The 19027-nt window shown below is 26.9% G+C and overlaps 1 pseudogene; it reads left to right on the plus strand.

Annotated features, from left to right (window-relative positions):
- The first annotated feature begins 11315 nt into the window (after nucleotides 1-11315).
- Nucleotides 11316-11643, plus strand: LOC126903076 (uncharacterized; annotated as a pseudogene).
- The last annotated feature ends 7384 nt before the right edge of the window (nucleotides 11644-19027 follow it).

Here is a 19027-nt window from a genome sequence, read left to right on the forward strand (position 1 = left end):
TACATTTTTCAAAAAGTTATAGCATAATAAAGTTAAAAATGTAAAATACAAAATCGGAAATTTTCACACAAAAATAGCATTCGGTAGTCTATTTCAACGTGAAGATAAAATAAAGTCCGAAATTTTTTTTTGCATAATAAAGAATATTACATAAGCTTTAATTTAAGATATATATAAAAGTGTCAGACCTTCCGGAACATTTTCAAAAGTTAAGTTGAAAAAGTTAATTTTTTGTGAAAAAGTTGTCATTTTAAATCCCCCCCTGTGGGCAGGTTAAGTGTCAGATTTACAAAAAAAATATACCAAATGATAAGTAAAGACATCAAGCATCTATATAAAAAAAAATTATATTGATATGTTCATTTTTGAAAAAGTTAGAGCATTATTAAGTTAAAAATATAAAAAAAAATTATTTTACAAAAATCGTAATTTTTTATTAACTTTGATGTCAACTTTCACCACGAAGACAAGTCCAGAGGTCAAATTTTTTTTTTTCAAATTAAAGTATATTACATTAGCTTTAATTTAAGATATATATAAAAGTGTCAGACCTTCCGGAACATTTTCAAAAGTTAAGTTGAAAAAGTTAATTTTTTGTGAAAAAGTTGTCATTTTAAATCCCCCCCGGTGGGCAGGTTAAGGGTTAAATTTATGAAAAAAATATACCAAACGAAAGGTAATGATATTACACATCTATATAAAAAAGAATTATATTGATATGTTCATTTTTGAAAAAGTTATGGCACTTTTAAATAAAAAACATTGAAAAAATTTCAAAAATTAGCCATTTTTAAATTTGTAATTTTTTTGGAGGTTTCCCCCATTTACGGGGAACGAGGGCATTTTTTTCAATTTTTGAGGGTAATGTCTTCGACTAGATACAATTTGTGATCTTTTGACGTATCATTGAAAGAAATTGGTTCGGTGAGAGCTGAGAAAAAGTGGTAACAGACACAAAAAAAANGTTCGGTGAGAGCTGAGAAAAAGTAGTAACAGACACAAAAAAAAAAAAAATAAAAAATAAACACATCTTAGTAAAACCAATACCTTCTCAGCTTCGCATCGAAGCTAAAAGAAATACTACTGTTCAAAATGTCATTAGATACTGTCTTTGATATTTCAAATACTAATTCTTCAATTTTTTAAACGTAGAAAGTAAATTAGTAAGTTAAAGTAAGTTTATTTCTAAACCAGTCTTGACACGGTACCGCCTTATGCTCTAGGCTGGCGCTCATCCCTGTCCCTCTTGATATTAGCCGTCCAGCTATTAATATGACTATTGGTTGTCTCCCCGCCCTTGACATCGTGACAAGGACGCCACCGAACATGCTAACGATGCGTTCTGTATACCTTAACATGCAATTTAACTGGTCGATCCTTTTTGGTTTTGTTCGTTGTCTTACAATTATGAAATCACTCGTGCAGCCTTTCGATTTGCATTATATATATATATATCTTATGCGGCCTAACGATTTAAACATTTTTATATCACCTGTGCCGCCTTAAGATTTGGATTACGTTTTAAATTTTTGCCTTAAAATGTTGAAACTAAAAAATTTGTATCTACAGTAAAAATCAAACTATTTTAATGTACTAATTATGATTAGTAATATTAGTAATTGATTAATAATGATTAGTAATGATTAGTAATATTTGACCTAAATATTGACCTAAAATTGAATAACAGAAGCAGTAAAATTCTTTTTTTCAGTTTAATCAGTTTATTTTAATATTCTAAACCGAAACCAAATGTATTCATTTTTTAAAACCTATAGAAAACCTTAAGCAAACACGGGTTATTTATAGCTAGTAGTCAAAATCAAAACCTATACTACAAAAAAATCAATTCATTCAATATTTAATTCAAATTTGAGAATCATAAATTGAAAATTTACGATTTAGTTAAAGCAAACAAACATGTTGTTTCCATATTTATAGATTTTAAAGTATACATTGAATTAAAAAACGTTATGTATATCAATTCAGGTGACATATTCTTAGGTATTATAAAAGTAATAAAATGACAAATTAAAGAAAAAAATACTGTCTACAAATTTTATATAGGTTATAGATATTATTTTAATGGTAATGACTCTAAGAATATATTGATTTATGCTGAACTATTTTTTGTCATATAAGTGTAATAACTACGTATTGCAACTAAATAAATTATACATTCTAATCATCATACAATAACTATAAAACACAAATATATACATTAAATTCTTCAAGAACCAGTTATTTGATACATTCTACACTACACTATTTCGTCCTTCAACAAATTGGAATGGTAAGTAAAATATTTTATAAATTATAATTTTTAAATTATAAATATTTTACTAAACAAATTTTTTTAATTTAAAGTTTTGATTTTTTAGAAATTGTTTTTTTTAGTCTTTTCTTCGGTCGTAGTATTTATGGTTATCCATAATGGTAATAAATAAATAATTTATACACAAGGATGATAATTTTATAGTTAACCACCTAATTCATAAAAAAATAAATATAATATTGAGAATTTTACTTTTGATTTTTTTATTTGTATGTTTAACAAAGTTCAACAATAAAATAATCACCTTATTTATAACATTTTATGTAAAATTTTAAATTTTAAATTAAGCAATACAGAGTGAGCAGTTTATTATAAAATACTCGATTACTCACAGAATAAATACAGTAATGGGAAAAAAAATGTTGGATAATTTTAAAAATAGTATTTTTAAGGCGTCTGGGTACCGACCGCTTTTTAGTAAAAAACAACTCGTTTTTGTTCCATCAGTACGACAAAACTACTGATACGATAAGAATTCTGAAAACAAATCTGAATTCAATGTCATGTCACTTAGGTATAGGTTAGGCCATATTTTTGAAATTTTGATATTATTAACCATTTAGTACAATTTACATTTTTGAATAATTTTAATATTTTTAAAATCAATTTTTGCGTTGAAGGAATCATAATTTCAAAAAAGTGGCCTGACCGATACCGAAGTGACACGATACTGAATTCAGATTTGTTTTCAGAATTCTTATCGCATCAGTAGTTTCGTCGTACTGATGCAACAAAAACGGGTTGTTTTGTATGTACAAACTAATGGTTTTCAAACAGTAGCTATTATATTTGACATGCTCGTGCGCGTATGTGCGTTATCCGCAACAGCTATTTTATTGCCCATAGAGTTGCGTAGGGCAATACCGACTGCCTAAAAATAGTTACAAATGCATACTTGCAAAAAAAAATAGAGGTAACATTATTATAAGTGCCGTCAAAAAAACAATCTGGTGAGGTACGTATATCTAAAAATAATTTTCATACACTTTTTTAGCTTCGATTGAAAACTGTGAAGGTATTAGTTTTACTATGATGTGATTTTTGCTAGTGTCTATCCATATATGTGCCTACTGGACTGTTATTGTTCAACGATACGGCAAAAGATCAAAAAATAAATCTTGTTGATGTATTCAGCATTATACTTTAATAATTTCCCTTTAAATCTGACACAATAACGTGTTTTTCTCAGTCCTACAGTATGTTATTAACCTTGATCTAACACTAAGTAACTTATGTTATGAGCTTTTTATTTCAACGCATTTTAAATGTACACATACATAAATTGCTTGATCATCAAATATATAAATCTCTTGTATTAATTATAAAATGAATTTTAAACTACATCCAATAAAAAAAAGTAAATATTTTTTTAAAAAAGCTGGTCTGAGTTGAGTGATGATGAGATATAACCTACATTCAATATAATACGAGGTGTTTAGAATTCATAAAGTATAAGTGACATTAAAAAAAAAAAAATGATTTAGGTGCATAATCAGACTGAAAATGAATAGTTCTTATTGGTAGAAAAAATTTGTAAATAAAAAACACGTTATTGTAAAATCAAGATACCATTTTAGCTACACATGAAAATAAAAAAATAAATACAATATATATTATTTTGATAGAATGTTACCAATTCTCAAACTAACATTTTACTTGATATACCTCAAACAAGTAACGAAGAGAATTTAATAAATGAGTGAGTAATTTTTTCATGAAGAAAAATTATTAAAGAAGGGCAATGTTAAAATATAAACAAATATTTTTTTCTTAGAAAAAAAAGATTTTTTACCATTGTTACTCAGTGCACAAACTCTTGATACTTGTAAAAAATTTACCTCAGAAGTTAATCAACCAATAATTTAAAAAGAGTTAGTTTATTTTTTACAGTATTATTTTACTATGAAATTAATATACATATTTGACTATTTTAGGTATAATTTGAACAGTCGTAGGATAATAAATATTGAATATTTTTTAATGGTTTGAATTCAATTAAACACGAGTTATTTGTCTGTAATTATTCGAATCTTTTATTTAAAACTGAAGTTCAAAAGGGTTTTTATTCTGAACTTCACTTTGAATGTAATTTTGCAAAAAAAAAAAGAAATTATTTATTCAGAGGATCCCACATTAAATGATTCTCTTAGTATAAATACTGCAGTTGTTACTGCTACATTGAATACTGGTCAGGGGTTTACAAATTTTGGAACAGTTTTCTGCTGTACTAAATATGTTTGATAAGGTTTCATATATATACATGTACACAGCAAGTAGCACACCATACATTATTAATATATAGTTGTGGAAATACATATATTAAATATTGTTTCTGTTTTTTAATAAATGTTGTATTTATTTTATTAATTAAAATATCATCAACGAAACATGGCGCAGTCATAGGATTTGACTTCAACTGAGGAGAAGTATATATATATTATCGATTAAATCGGATAAAAACAATGGCCTCAGTAAAACTGCCAAAATTAAATTTTGGTACTGCGGAATCGTTGTATAATGAATTTAATAATTTCAAAAGACAATTTTTTAATTATCTCGATGCTAATGAACTTAATAAGAAGAATGAAAAAGTGAAAGTAGCTCACTTGAAAAGTGGCTTGGATGAAGAAGCTTATTCAGTAGTTGAAGCGTTTGACTTGAAACAGGAGACTGTTCAATCAATATTTGATGAGCTTCAAAAGTATGTTGAGCCAAAAAAAAGTATTATAGCTGAACAGTTTAAATTCTTTAAACGACAACAAGCTGAAGGAGAACCTTTTGACAAGTTCTTCATTGAACTTAAAAAAATGGCTAAAAAGTGTGAATTTGGTGATCAAGAAGATAATCTTTTAAAAGTAAGAGTTGTCCTTGGAGTATGTGATTTAAAATTACAAGAAAGGTTGCTGAGAACACCTGACACGACTCTTGATAAAATAGTTGATCATTGTAGAGCAACTGAAACAGCAATGCTAAATCAAGTAATGATGAACAAAGATGATTATAAGTCTGTTGACCTAGTAAAATGCAAAAATGAAAAATTGAAGAACCTTAATTATTCGACTAAGAACAAAACGTTCAAATGTGCTTATGAACAACAAAATGAACAATCAACAAGTAATCAGATCAAGCAACTACAAAAAGCAAAAGAATATGATTGTAAAAAATGTGGTTACAAACATGGGGCAAGGCAGTGCCCAGCATTTAACAAGAAATGCATTAATTGTGGTGTCATGGGTCATTTTAAGATTGGCTGTAAAAAGGGTAAGACTGATTCCAGTTATTGTAATAAGAAAATTGATGAAATATTTTTAATTGATAATATCAACAGTAATAATGATAATGTTTGGAAAAAAAATATTTGTATTAATAATATTAACATAAGTTTTAAATTAGACTCTGGTTCTGATATTAATGTTATACCATTTAATTATGTAAATACATTAAAAATAGATGTTAATAATATAAGTAATCATGATATAAAAGTTCAGGCGTATGGTGGTTTCTGGTTGAAGGTCAGAGGTAAAATTAAATTGAGGTGCAGTATGGATGGGATCAGTGTCGATATTGAATTTATAGTTATTGAAAATGATAACATCAGACCGTTATTCGGTAGAGATACATGTAAACAGTTAGGTTTGATAGTACAGGTTGTTGATATGGTAACTAATAGTGAGAAAGAAAAATTTATGAAAAAGAACAAAAATATATTTGAAGGACTAGGAAAACTTCCATTTAAATATAAGATTACACTAAGGAAAGAATGTGTGCCAGTTGTAAGACCTCCGAGAAGGGTTCCTAATGTTATAAAGGCAAGGTTAAAAACTACATTAGAAAACTTAGAGAAAAGTGGTGTTATACAAAAAATTGATAAACCAACAGACTGGGTAAATAATTTAGTAATAGCAGAGAAAAAAAATGGTAATTTAAGAATATGTTTAGATCCTAAATTTTTAAATCGAGCTATTAAAAGAGAACGTTCTTATATATCAACAAGAGATGATATAAAAAATAACTTGGTAGGGAAGAAATGGTTTACTGTAATGGATATGAAAGAGGCATTTTACCATATTGAGTTGGATGATGAGTCAGCAGATTTATGCACGTTTATAACACCTTTTGGTAGGTACAGATTTTTGAGATTACCTTTTAGGATAATAACAGCACCAGAAGTGTTTCAGAAAATGGCAATGGTTGCATTTGAAGGTATTGATGAGGTGACTGTCTATTTTAATGATTTAATAATTGCAACAAAAACTGAACAAGAACATAGAGATGTGCTAGCTAAAGTAGTGGATAGAGCTATTAAGTGGGGAATAAAGTTTAATTCTGATAAAATTCAGTATATGGAAAAAATTGTGAAGTATATGGGTATGATTTTTAGTGAAATGGGTGTATTGCCAGATCCAATGTTAACAGAGGCAATAAGTAGAATGAGAGAACCAAAAAATGTCCCAGAGGTACAACAAGCGTTAGGACTAGGGAGTTATCTAACTGAATTTATCCCAAATCTAGCAAAAATAACCAGCCCTTTAAGAAATTTAATAAAAAAAAAAAGTGATTGGAAATGGGAAAGTGATGAAAAAGAGGCATGGCTGAAATTTAAGGAATGTATTTGTAATCCACCTGTGTTATCTTTATTCGATGCAAGTAAACAAATAATAATTTATTGTGATGCTAGTAAGGAGGGTATTGGGTGTTGTCTCTTACAAGACAATAAACCTGTAGCATATGCTTCTAGATGTTTGAGTAAGACAGAGATAAACTATGCTCAAATAGAGAAGGAAATGTTGGCTATATATTTTGCTTGTCATAGATTTCATCAAATGGTATACGGGCATAAAATAATTATGTATACAGATCATCAGCCTTTAATTACAATTTTTAAGAAAGAGATAAATGAAATAACAGCTAGGTTACAGAGATTTAAACTTGGGTTGTTAAAATATGATATAGAACTATTGTTTGTGCCGGGAAAAAAAAATTTATTAGCAGACCCGTTATCTAGGTTATATTTAGATGATGAACTTATATTTGAAAATGAGTGCAATGAATTAGTTCACGAAGTTATCTTATCACCTGAAAAAGTATTATTAGTGTCACCTGAGAAACAAAAATTAATAAAATTAAAGACAAAGGAAGACCCTTGTTTAGCAAAAATTTTAGAATTATATTATAATGGGTGGGATACCAAATCACTAGATTTGTCAAATAATGCAGAAATAGGCAAACTTGTTAAAGAAAAAGATTTTATTACTGTTAGTGATGAGTTAATTTTTTTTAATGATTGTATAATAGTTCCAAAAGCACTTAGAAAAGATGTAATGATTAAGTTACATTCAGATCACATGGGTTTAACTAAAACAATTGCTAAAGCAAAAGAAGTAGTTTATTGGCCTTATATGGTAAATGATTTTAAAAATTTTCTGTCTAACTGTATACCTTGTAACAAGTATAAGAGAGCTAATATAAAGGAACCTCTAATGTCTCATGAACTAACATTACATCCATATTTTAAAGTAGGTGTAGATCATGCTGAAATAGCTGGAAAAGTTTATTTACTGGTAATTGATTATTATTCAAAATGGTTTGAAGCAATTAAAGTTCCATCAAAGAGTATCAATGTAGTAATAAGGGAATTAGAAAAACTATTCTCTCAATTTGGTATACCCAATGAAATAATCTCAGACAATGTGCCTTTCAATGCACATGAATTTAATTTTTTTTGTACAAGTAATGATATTAAACATATACGTATAAGTCCCAAAAATAGCCAAAGCAATGGCTTAGTAGAAAAAAGTGTAGGAATTTTTAAAAAGATGTTTAAAAAAATTGAATATGATGAGAAAAAATTATGGTATAGTATATTGGAATATAGAAATAGTCCATTAGAAGGTATTAACTTATCACCAGCTCAACTTATGTTTAATAGGAGATTAAAGACTAGAGTACCAGTTTGTAGAGAATTGTTGAAACCTGAAATATATGATTCAGAGTCGATATACAAATTATTAAAAAAAAAGCAAGAAAAACAAAAGTATTATTATGATAAAACAGCTAAAGAAAGGGACTATAATTCAATAAAAAATGCTAAGGAATTATTTGTTTTATATAATGGTAGTTGGAATAAAGCATTAAATATGGGGGAAGCTGATACACCTAGGAGTTTAAAAGTAAAACTACCAAATGGTACAATACTTAAAAGAAATACGAAATGGTTGAGATTAGTTCAAGGTAAGAGTGAGTGTGGAGAGACAGAAGGAAGCGAGAGGAATGATAGGACTAGTATTGGTGTTAATTTAAAAAAAGGAAAAAGGGGTGAAAAGAATGATATAACTAAAAAAATAAAACCTACAAGAGTAAGTAAAAAACCTGCATATTTAAGAGACTATAGACTTAAGTAAATGTTGTTAAATAAAATTAAGTAAATATTGTTTAATAAACTTAAGCAAATGTTGTTAAATTAAATTAAGTAAATATTGTTTAATAAATTTAAGTAAATGTTGTACAGTAGAATTAAGTAATAATATTTAAAAAAAAAAAAAAAAGGAACATGTTTGATAAGGTTATCATATATATACATGTACACAGCAAGTAGCACACCATACATTATTAATATATAGTTATAACATATATTAAAAACATATATTAAATATTGTTTCTGTTTTTTAATAAATGTTGTATTTATTTTATTAATTAAAATATCATCAACGAAACAAAATATGCCTTGAATGAGTAATAAGACTTATCACAAATATCATGATTATATTACTAAGCAAACTGAAAAAACTACATGGGATTCGATAGAGTTGGCGAGGAAAGAAGAAGCTAGGCTTGCTATTGAAAATGGAGAAGTGAATGATAAAGGGATTCCTATGATCACTGTTGTAGCAGATGGAGCGTGGTCAAAACTTTCTTACAAGCACAATTACAATCCACTTTCAGGGATTGTAAGTATTTTTATGCATAGTGGGAGTTATTAAAAACGATATTTTGAGAGATATTCATAAAACAGAAAGTAAGAGAATTAATAATTAAAAACTCAATTATTGTTAATTTTTAAGGCTTGTATTGTTGGTTATCGGACAAAAAAAGTTTTGTTTATTGGTGTTCGAAACAAATATTGTATTATTTCTTAAAAAGCTGCTTTTAATAATACAGTTTCACCGGAGCATTTATGTTATAAAAATTGGGATGGTACTAGTACAGCTATTGAATCTGACATAATTGTTAAAGGTTTTAGACAAAGTATATCAATGCAAAACCTAATATACCATAAGCTAATTGGTGACGACGATTCAAGTGTATTGAAAAAATTACACTAGCTAAACCCTACGGCGCAGACTTTGAAGTAAAAAAACTTGAATGTATAAATCATATACTTTGAAATTATTCAAATAGATTAATGGATATAGCAACAAAAAGAAAAAGTTCTAATGGTAGTGTTGTTCCAGGAGTTTTAAGAAAAAAATTAAATGATAAACGTCTAAAATTAAGTTAAGTATAATAATTGACAGTTGAAATTCATACTCGTATCAATTCAATTCATAATATTCAAGTGTAATGTTACTTTGAATATGTATAAGTGTACTGTAACAAACGCAATTAAGTATAAGTTGAAAATAGACGTACCTCTGAATTATAAAGTGGCATTATTGAAAGAAGATATAAACAATGGACCTTATCATGTTTTTGGTTGTCATGACAAATGTGCTAAGCATGTTTAAATTGAAATTAAAATATTCTTGCTTTATATATTAACTAGATACTAGCATCATTTTTAGTTACTTTTGTACGAATGTACAACCAGGGGAAATAAATGAAATCCCTGAAATGATCAAGCTTGGTCTTTGGTCGGATATAATGGCAGCAAAAAATCTTGTAGCGCACCATAGTGATAGTTTGATATACTTAGTAAATAATAATTGCGTTGAAAATTACAATATCATTGTAGTTAAGTATACGGGTGGTAAACAAATCAATTATTCATTAAAAAGTATATGACAATGTACTTTATACAATAGTATTTTTATCACCAAATTGTTTTCTTCATATTTTGTGTGAGGATCATATAAAGCCCGCTGTGATACAGCAGAAATCGCATACAACTTTGGACCAAGTTACATCAGCTTTTTACATAAAAAAGCCACAAAATTCAGTCCAGAATTATTTACAGAAAAAATTATCAAAAGCTACAAATGAACGAAATAAGCATACTAGAAGAAGATTAATATTGAGCCAATCCGGGCATTTGTAATATAAAAAAAAAAAGAATAATTAAAATTTGCGGAATTTAATTAAGATCATTATAATTTATTTTAGAAATAAAAGTAAGGGTAAAGTAGTTAACCATGGACTGGATGAAGATTATAGACAATTTTACACAGAAAAAAAGATTGTCGATATGCCTGTTTCTAGGTTTGACGATAAAAAAAATAATTTTTAACAAAAATTCAGCTCACTAATAAGCAAATAGATCAATTAGTACAATTACAATAGTACAATAAGCCAATCAAATTATTATGAATGGCATAGACAACGAAAATTTCGATTAACAGCTTCGAATTTCGTTAAAGTTGTCAAACTTGGAGCTATTACATCGCGAGCAAATATTGTAAAGTATATTTTATACGACTTTTTCCGAGGCAATGCTGCTACTAGGTTAATTTACTTTTTGAGTAATTTTATATTTATTATTTGTTTTGTGAATTATGATTTTTAAATTGCTAAGGTATGGTATTCAAAGTGAACCATTGGCAAAAAAAGTTTTACAACACAGAATTGGTGTGAATATTAAAGCTTGTGGTTTATTTGTTCATAAAACTTTACAATTCTTGGTAGCTAGTCCTGAAGGTTTAATTGATGACGACTCGATTGTTGAAATCAAATTTCTAGCTTCAATAAAAGATTTTACACCAGAATAAGCTTTTGAAAAAAAAATTGAATTTTATGACTTTTGACGACGGTAAATTTAAATTAAAAAAAATAACATGATTATTATTATCAAGTATAGGGGCAGTTACATATAAAAACACGGCAATATTGTTACTTTGCTGTATGGACTCCTAAAGGTATTTATGTAAATTTAAAATAAAGTAAAAATCAATATATAAAAAGCAGTTATTTCAATGTACGACCTCAAACATTTATTAATATAGTATACTTTCAGGTATGATAATTGATAAAATTGAAAAAACAATGAAGTGTAAAATAAAATTTGGCCACTTTTAGAAAAGTTCTACGTGGATTGTCTATTACCAGAAATAATTGACTCTCGTTTTGACAAAGGACTTCCCATAAGAACAGACTTATAAAATATAAATATTATACTGTGTAAATAATGTAATTTTGTAAATTAAATTCTTATAATTCAAATAAGTTTTTTTATAATTTTATAACTTCAAAATAATCAATGTGGATCTCATAAGATTTATCTTGTTTTCTGTAAATATTTAGTTTTTCTTACTCATCGAAAATAAATAATTCAATTATTTTTATAATCAATTAAAATTTGCGAAATCATGACGCATCTGTAAGTACTTACAGTGAGGCTAGTGCTAAACTATGGTATTTATACTACATAAAATAAACGTGCGTCGTTATCTTTATAATCGTTGTTCGCGCTCGTTATCACGCTATTAAGAGATATCCATAATAATGATGGTCGCCGACCAATATATGAAGTAGTTATGTTCGATCTACGTACGCACGCGGACAAATCGCTAGCTTACAAGGAAATAATAATAAAAAGATACAGTCCACAATTAATAAACATTCGTATTTATGAATTTATTTATTATACATATTTAACCAGTACGCAACAATCGTATTGCATTAAAAAGTAAGGTAGGACACAACCGGTTTTGTTATCGGCTATAACACAACGCAAATACTCCCAATAATGGACACTCACACTAATAATCATTTACTTCTCACACAACGACACTGCGTAACATGTAAAACTGCCAAATTGCCTATATTCGACCCCTGAAAACAGCGGTACCCAGACGCCTTAAGATAAATATACAATAAAAAAATATTGTAAAATTATCAGAAAATCTGAATATTTTTTTTGCATTTTTATCATAATAGATCATTTACATTTTTTTAGTTATGTATATTTCTAGATTTATTAGTTATAAATTACATTTTATAATCATACCTTTTAACTTATAAGGGTGTCAACTTTATTATTTTAAATGGTAACATAAATATTTAACTAGTTAATAAAATAGTAAATAATCTAATTAAAACAATGGCTGGTGGATAATAATTTTTGGACCAGTAATTTGGAAGTTATTCTCATTTTTATATCTACGTGAGAAGAAAATTACAGCCGGAAAATGACTCAATCTTCGCCTCCAATCATAATTTGAAATTTTTAATAACTTCAGAAATACTGTTCCAAAATTTGTTATCAATTAGTCATTTTCTAATTAGATCATTTTATGATTTAGTTAATTATTTATATTTCCATTAAAATTATAAAGTTAAAATTTTTGTATTTATTTTGCGAGTAATCGAATGGCTTATAATAAATCGATCACTATGTATAGCGTAATTGTCTTTTTATAAGCAATTATTATGTTCAGTTGTTTACCATATTACGAACAAAATAGGAACTTTTAATTATTTCTATTACTTATAAATATTTTCTAGGTCATTACATGTCAATGGGTAAAGCCACTAGTGGTAAGTTGATTGTGACATAGATTCGCTTAAAAATTAAATCATTTTAGAAAATTTTTATTTATTGATTTTTTTTTATTTACAACTTTGACAGTAAAGGCCTATTGTTACAAAATTAATAATACAATGTTTAATATAATGTATTAAATGTGGTTTTACTAATTAGATTTTGAGAAAATTTAATGTTAATTCGTTTTGTTGTGGGCTGGGGCCAAGTGCTATGTAGAGACTTGACGGATCATCTTGTTTGATCCGCTCAGTTTCGTATTTGTGGCATTTAATAATGATATGTATTATCGCAAAGACCATTCTATAGGTTTTAACGTTTTGGAGGGTCATCTTTTGACATGTGATATCGGTGAGTAAGTCCAGTGCAACCAGTTCGTAGTCTATTTATAACAACATCTTCTTTTCTTTTGAGATTAAAATTTGTCCGTTGGAATACCGTTGTCTTAATTGGGTTCAGTTTTGTGGTTTGTTATTTTCAGTTTGTGATTTGTTATTTAACAGTTTGTTATTTGTTATTTTCCTAGCTTGTGCTAGAAAACAAAGAAATCATACCTCATAACAATGATATAATGTTGAGATGTCCATAAGCTCATGATGAAGTTCCATAATTATGATGATCAAGCCAAATAAAAAGTTTTTTTCTCCTTCATTATAGATTCGTAATACACGACTATGATGATGTTGACGACGATGACAATAATGATCGTGAAAAGTGAGAAGGTAAACCGATAATGAGAACTTATTTGATCATAACCGTAGTTTCCCAAGCCGGCTTGATAACACATTGGAAAGGGTATTGAACAGCGTGGACATAGCGTTGATTGACCGTTGACAGATGTGATATTCAGGATAGGGAAATAAGTGCTAGGAACAATTTATTAATCTTCTGAATGAATCTGTGTATATGTGTAACACTGAACCAATAAATGTACAACGCGCACTTTTTGAATATATTTACCTGTGACCTTTTACACACAATAATTTATTACGTTACAAACTTTTATAATTTAAAAAAAACATTGGTACAATGGGGTCCGCAGATTAGTTGGATAAATGATAACTGACAGTGATTAAAATCACTATCATTAGAAATATTTCGATGTAAATCTGTAGATATTATTTAATATTTAGAAGAAATTGTTGAATTACTCCATAAGCAACATCAATTCCTATTTCCTGACTTATATTCAAATTGCTAGTTTTTTTATTTAAAAGTATAATATATGAATAAATTGTTATTATAGTGATTACATTTAATATTAAATTATCATTAAATAATTTAATATTGAAAATTAGACAGAAAAATTATAAAAAAATATATTATAGTTGTATATTTCGCTACTTGTATGATAAACGTATAAACAATTTTTTAAATATATTTTTTAGAAAAATTACTAATAAAAATAAACTTTTATGAAATCGTTGACCTTATTAATATAGCCTACGTTTGTAAAGTATCGTTTAGCTATACATTTTTTAAGAAATAATTACAATTTAAGATTGAAATAAAAAAAAAAATTTGCACAAAAAAAAAGTTTAAAATAAAAATTTTTTGGTGGTGTTTGTGGTTTCCAATATTTTGTTTTCCATTATTTTTGATAACGTACGATATTCCAATAAAAATTCATTTTCAAAAATATTTTTCAAAAATTTATTCAAAATTACAAGGTGAAAATAAATATTTTCGAAAAAAAAATTATACTTCATTCTTTAACTTTGATGTCGGTTTTCAACATAAAGTACAGAGATCAATTTTTTTTTCAATGTAAAGTATATTACCTGAGCTTTAATTTAAGATACAAATAAACGTGTCAAGATTTTCGAAACATTTTAAAAATTAACTTTTTGTACCAAAGTTACCAATTTGAATTCCCTCCATTAGGGTATTATAAGAAATATACCCTACTAACTGAGAACGAAGTAAATCTTTTTCAAATTTTGAGCGTAATATGTTCAACTAAAAACGATTTGAAATCTTTTGACGTGACAATGAAACAAATTAGCGAGTAAGTTTTAACCAATTAGCAGGTATTAGTAGTGGACATAAAAAAACCCATTATGGTAATTTTTATTAAATTTTCAGCTTCTCACTGAAACTAAAATAAAATATTAAATACATAGATACTAATTTTACCATGTAAATTTTCCAAATTAAATACGAAATAATAGTATAATATATTATTTTATATTTTAGCTAACAATAAATGTGATCAATGTAAACATATAGTGGACAACACAAATCCATACTACTGTGACCATTTATTGTGTAATAGCTGTATTATAGACCGTTTCAGTAAAAATAAACCAAAATGTAAAGATTGTGAAGATTGTGAAGATTGTGAAGATCAAAATAATGAATAAAATTAATAATTCAAGAAAGGATATGATTCTACCACACATTCAATCAAATAAAGATAATATAAAAACAGATTTAATTGTTTATGATTCTTGCAATCATTATCGTCATTGAAAAATTATTATTTTATTAAAATAAAATTATTTGATCTTCTAAAAAACATGCTAATTTTTGGAATTTTAGTTTTTTACACTTTTTCAAATTGAAGAACTCTTTTGAAAAACAACATTACTCAATTTCTTTTAAATCTTTAAGAAGCTGAAAATATTATATATTTTTATTATTTATCTTTACCTGCCAGTAAATTAAGAAGCGTTATTTTTTACTAATTTTTGATTGTAAATATCTTTTTTTGGTATAGAGAAGGAGATTAATTTAACGCAAAAGAAATAAGGGATGAACATTGTAATTGAGGAAGTATTAAATAACGTTGATATTAGTATAATATAAGTTTTACCAAAGTAGTAAGCAATTTTTTAATTCAAAAGCGATATAATAATGCCATATAAAAGGAAAATATATAAAGGGAAACATGAAAAGTAAAGGGGGATGGACGTTTTGAATAAGAAACGTCTAGTTACGGGTCAGGACGTTTGGTGCGTTAAACTTTGTATTTTGAATGACTTAATTTATTTTGTGTTAAATTATTATATTAAATTTTGATTTTTAGTTTATTACGTTTCGCAAATAAAAGATAACTATTAGAAAAACGCGACACTTCGTGTAAATATTTTATATCCACCACACTATTAAAATTGTGTGTGTGTGTGCGTCAATAGTCAAGGTTGGACTGCTGGTCCTTTAGTCGATCTTTACAATTAGTGTTCATGCTGGCTAGATTTTGGGCTTAACTGTCCTTTAGTAGGTATAGTGAATATATGGTTGTGCTGGTGGCTGACGAAGAGCCACCCTTCAGTCTACTACTTTTGAGCTAAACCGTTCTGATGGGTATAAAACCTACCCCTCTAGTGGTTCATTAATTGGAGGGATTGGGGCTGACCAATGTATCCAACGGGAATCAATTTTATTCTTTAGTTATAAATACTTTATATATACCTCTTTCATTCAATATACATTTTTTTTAAATCGGACCATTCCCCTATATACAGGGGAGGTGCAAATCTTTTAAAATGCGTATAGAAAGTAGAACTTTTTAAATATAACTTTTGAAAATGTTCCGGAAAGTCTGACACTTTTATATATAACTTAAATTATGATTATGTAATACAGGGTGATCGACTAACTATGCCTCACGAATTCTCTCTGAAAATATAAGAGTTATAAACAATTTTTTTTTTTTAATCATTATGGATCTTTGATGAGATGTTTCACGAGAAAATTTAAATTTTTACCACCATCCCTTTTGCTTAAAAATAGTGTCAACTTCATATTTTCAAATGGCAACACTATTTTTTTTTATACCATTAGATTTAGTTTAATAAAAAAAAAATGTTTTGTAAAAAAAATATTTTATTTTATTAAATATTAAGCGCTCCACGGCTCTCTAAAGTTTAGGGTTTATTAAGAAAAAATCATTACAGACGAGAACGTTATGGATCGTAAATCGATAAGCGCTACCACTTCTTATCGGTACACTAAATAATAACGATACTATATTTACCCGACTACTGTTTTATTTGTTAAATCCCCTAAACTTTAAATAGTAATATCTCGCTTAGAATTTATTAAAATTGATTTTTTTTTTTTTGAGAAAATTTTTTTTTTATTATTAACAAGATTAATATAAAAAAAACTGGGTTGCTATTTGAAAAACTAAAGTTGATATTGATTTAAGGGTTGAGGGATGAAGATTGAATCTTCATTTTTTTTGTCAAGTAGCTCAACAAAGATTTATAACAAATAAAATAATTACATATACGATAATACTAATATTTTTAAAGATAATTCGTGAGGCATAGTTAGTCAATCATCCTGTATACTTTATTTAAAAAAAAATTTGACCTCTGAACTTGTCTTTGTGATGGAAACGGACATCAAAGTTAAAGAAAAACTTACTATTTCCGTGAAAAAAATCTCGATTTTATATTTTATATTATTAAATTAATATTGTTATAACTTTTGGAAAAATGTATGAATCAATATTATTATTTTTTTATAAATAATTATTATATACCCCTTTCATCTGACACACTTTTTTTGTAAATCGGATCATACCCTTTTATACAAGGGGGTGAAAACTTTAAACATGCTTATTGAAACTAGGACATTTTCAATTTAATTTTTGAAAGTATTCCGGAAATACTGACACTTTTATATATATATCTTAAATTAAAGCTTATGTAATAAACTTTAATTTGAAAAAAAAAAATTTTACCTCTGGATTCGTTTACATGGTAAAATTGACTACCGTATACAAAAATATACTATTTTTGTGTTAAAATTCTAGGTTTTGTGTTTTATTTTATTTTAAAATTCCTGACAAGGGGAGTACAGATTTTATTAATATTATGTAAATAAAAAATTTATATAGCATAGAAAGTTAAACTTATTTAAATTTTTTTGCTTTTCGAAGTCGACAATAATAACTTTGAAATTTGAACTAGTATATTTGGTCAATTTTTTCAGACTACAGTAGCGACGTACGGTTGCCAAGTCGGTAAAACTTGTGTTTTACGAGCTTGAGGTATAAGGTTCCTATACGCGTATAGCAATGAATTTATTGCATTTTTAAAAATTTGTTTTAAGTTTGAATAAATTTCAACTGCTTTGATTTTTATCTCATTTAGATTCAATAACTTCAATAAAGATCAAGGATCCCATCACTGTAGTCGCCACTCGCGAGAAGAATTTTTTTATTCATATTAAAATTATTTTACTATATTTTAAGTTTTAGCTTCGATGCAAAGCTGAGAAGATATTTTTTTATGTCTATCATTTATTTTCTCTGCTCTAACTTGACCTATTTTTTTTCAACGATACGTCAAATGACTACAATTCGTATCTAGTTGCAGATATTATCCTCAAAAATTGAAAAAAAAATTCTAATTTATCAATTAAACAATTACTTATCCCATATTCTCCATATAGACAATTAAAATCATTAACTTCTAATGTTTTCAAAGTATTTATTGACGAATTAAGTTTGATATGATAGGTTTCAACTACAAATTTTAATCATTTTACTTTGTAATTTAATAATTTTTTTACTCTATTTGTGTGTGCTACTACTAGACTATAATATTACAAATTTTTTTGTAACATGTTGCTATATAAATCATTTCTAAAAAAAATGATGTTTTTTCTCCTGAATTAACAATTGCTTTTTTCAAATATAATAAAAATTTTATAATATGCTCAATTGAGTAAATCTTCTTAACACCTTTGTTTTGATTGGTACATTTAGTTAAAGTAAATCATTAAAATTAATTAAGTTCTGAATATTTCAATTGCAGATTCTTTTCAAACACCAAAAGTTACTAGGAAATTATTACTATTACTTCTATTTAAGTTATCTATTACGATAAAAATTCAAAAAAAATATTGAGCTTTTCTGATAAATTTACAATAAATAGTATTTATAAAACTTCCTAACTGCATATTAATCTTAACGATACAGTTTTTTTAATTCTCATAAAATTTTCTATTTAATGATGTCAATTTCAAACTTGCCAATTGAGCTAAAA

The sequence above is a fragment of the Daktulosphaira vitifoliae genome, unplaced genomic scaffold, assembly GCF_025091365.1.
Source record: "Daktulosphaira vitifoliae isolate Bord-2020 unplaced genomic scaffold, ASM2509136v1 Scaffold_3, whole genome shotgun sequence".
NCBI classification, from domain to species: domain Eukaryota; kingdom Metazoa; phylum Arthropoda; class Insecta; order Hemiptera; family Phylloxeridae; genus Daktulosphaira; species Daktulosphaira vitifoliae.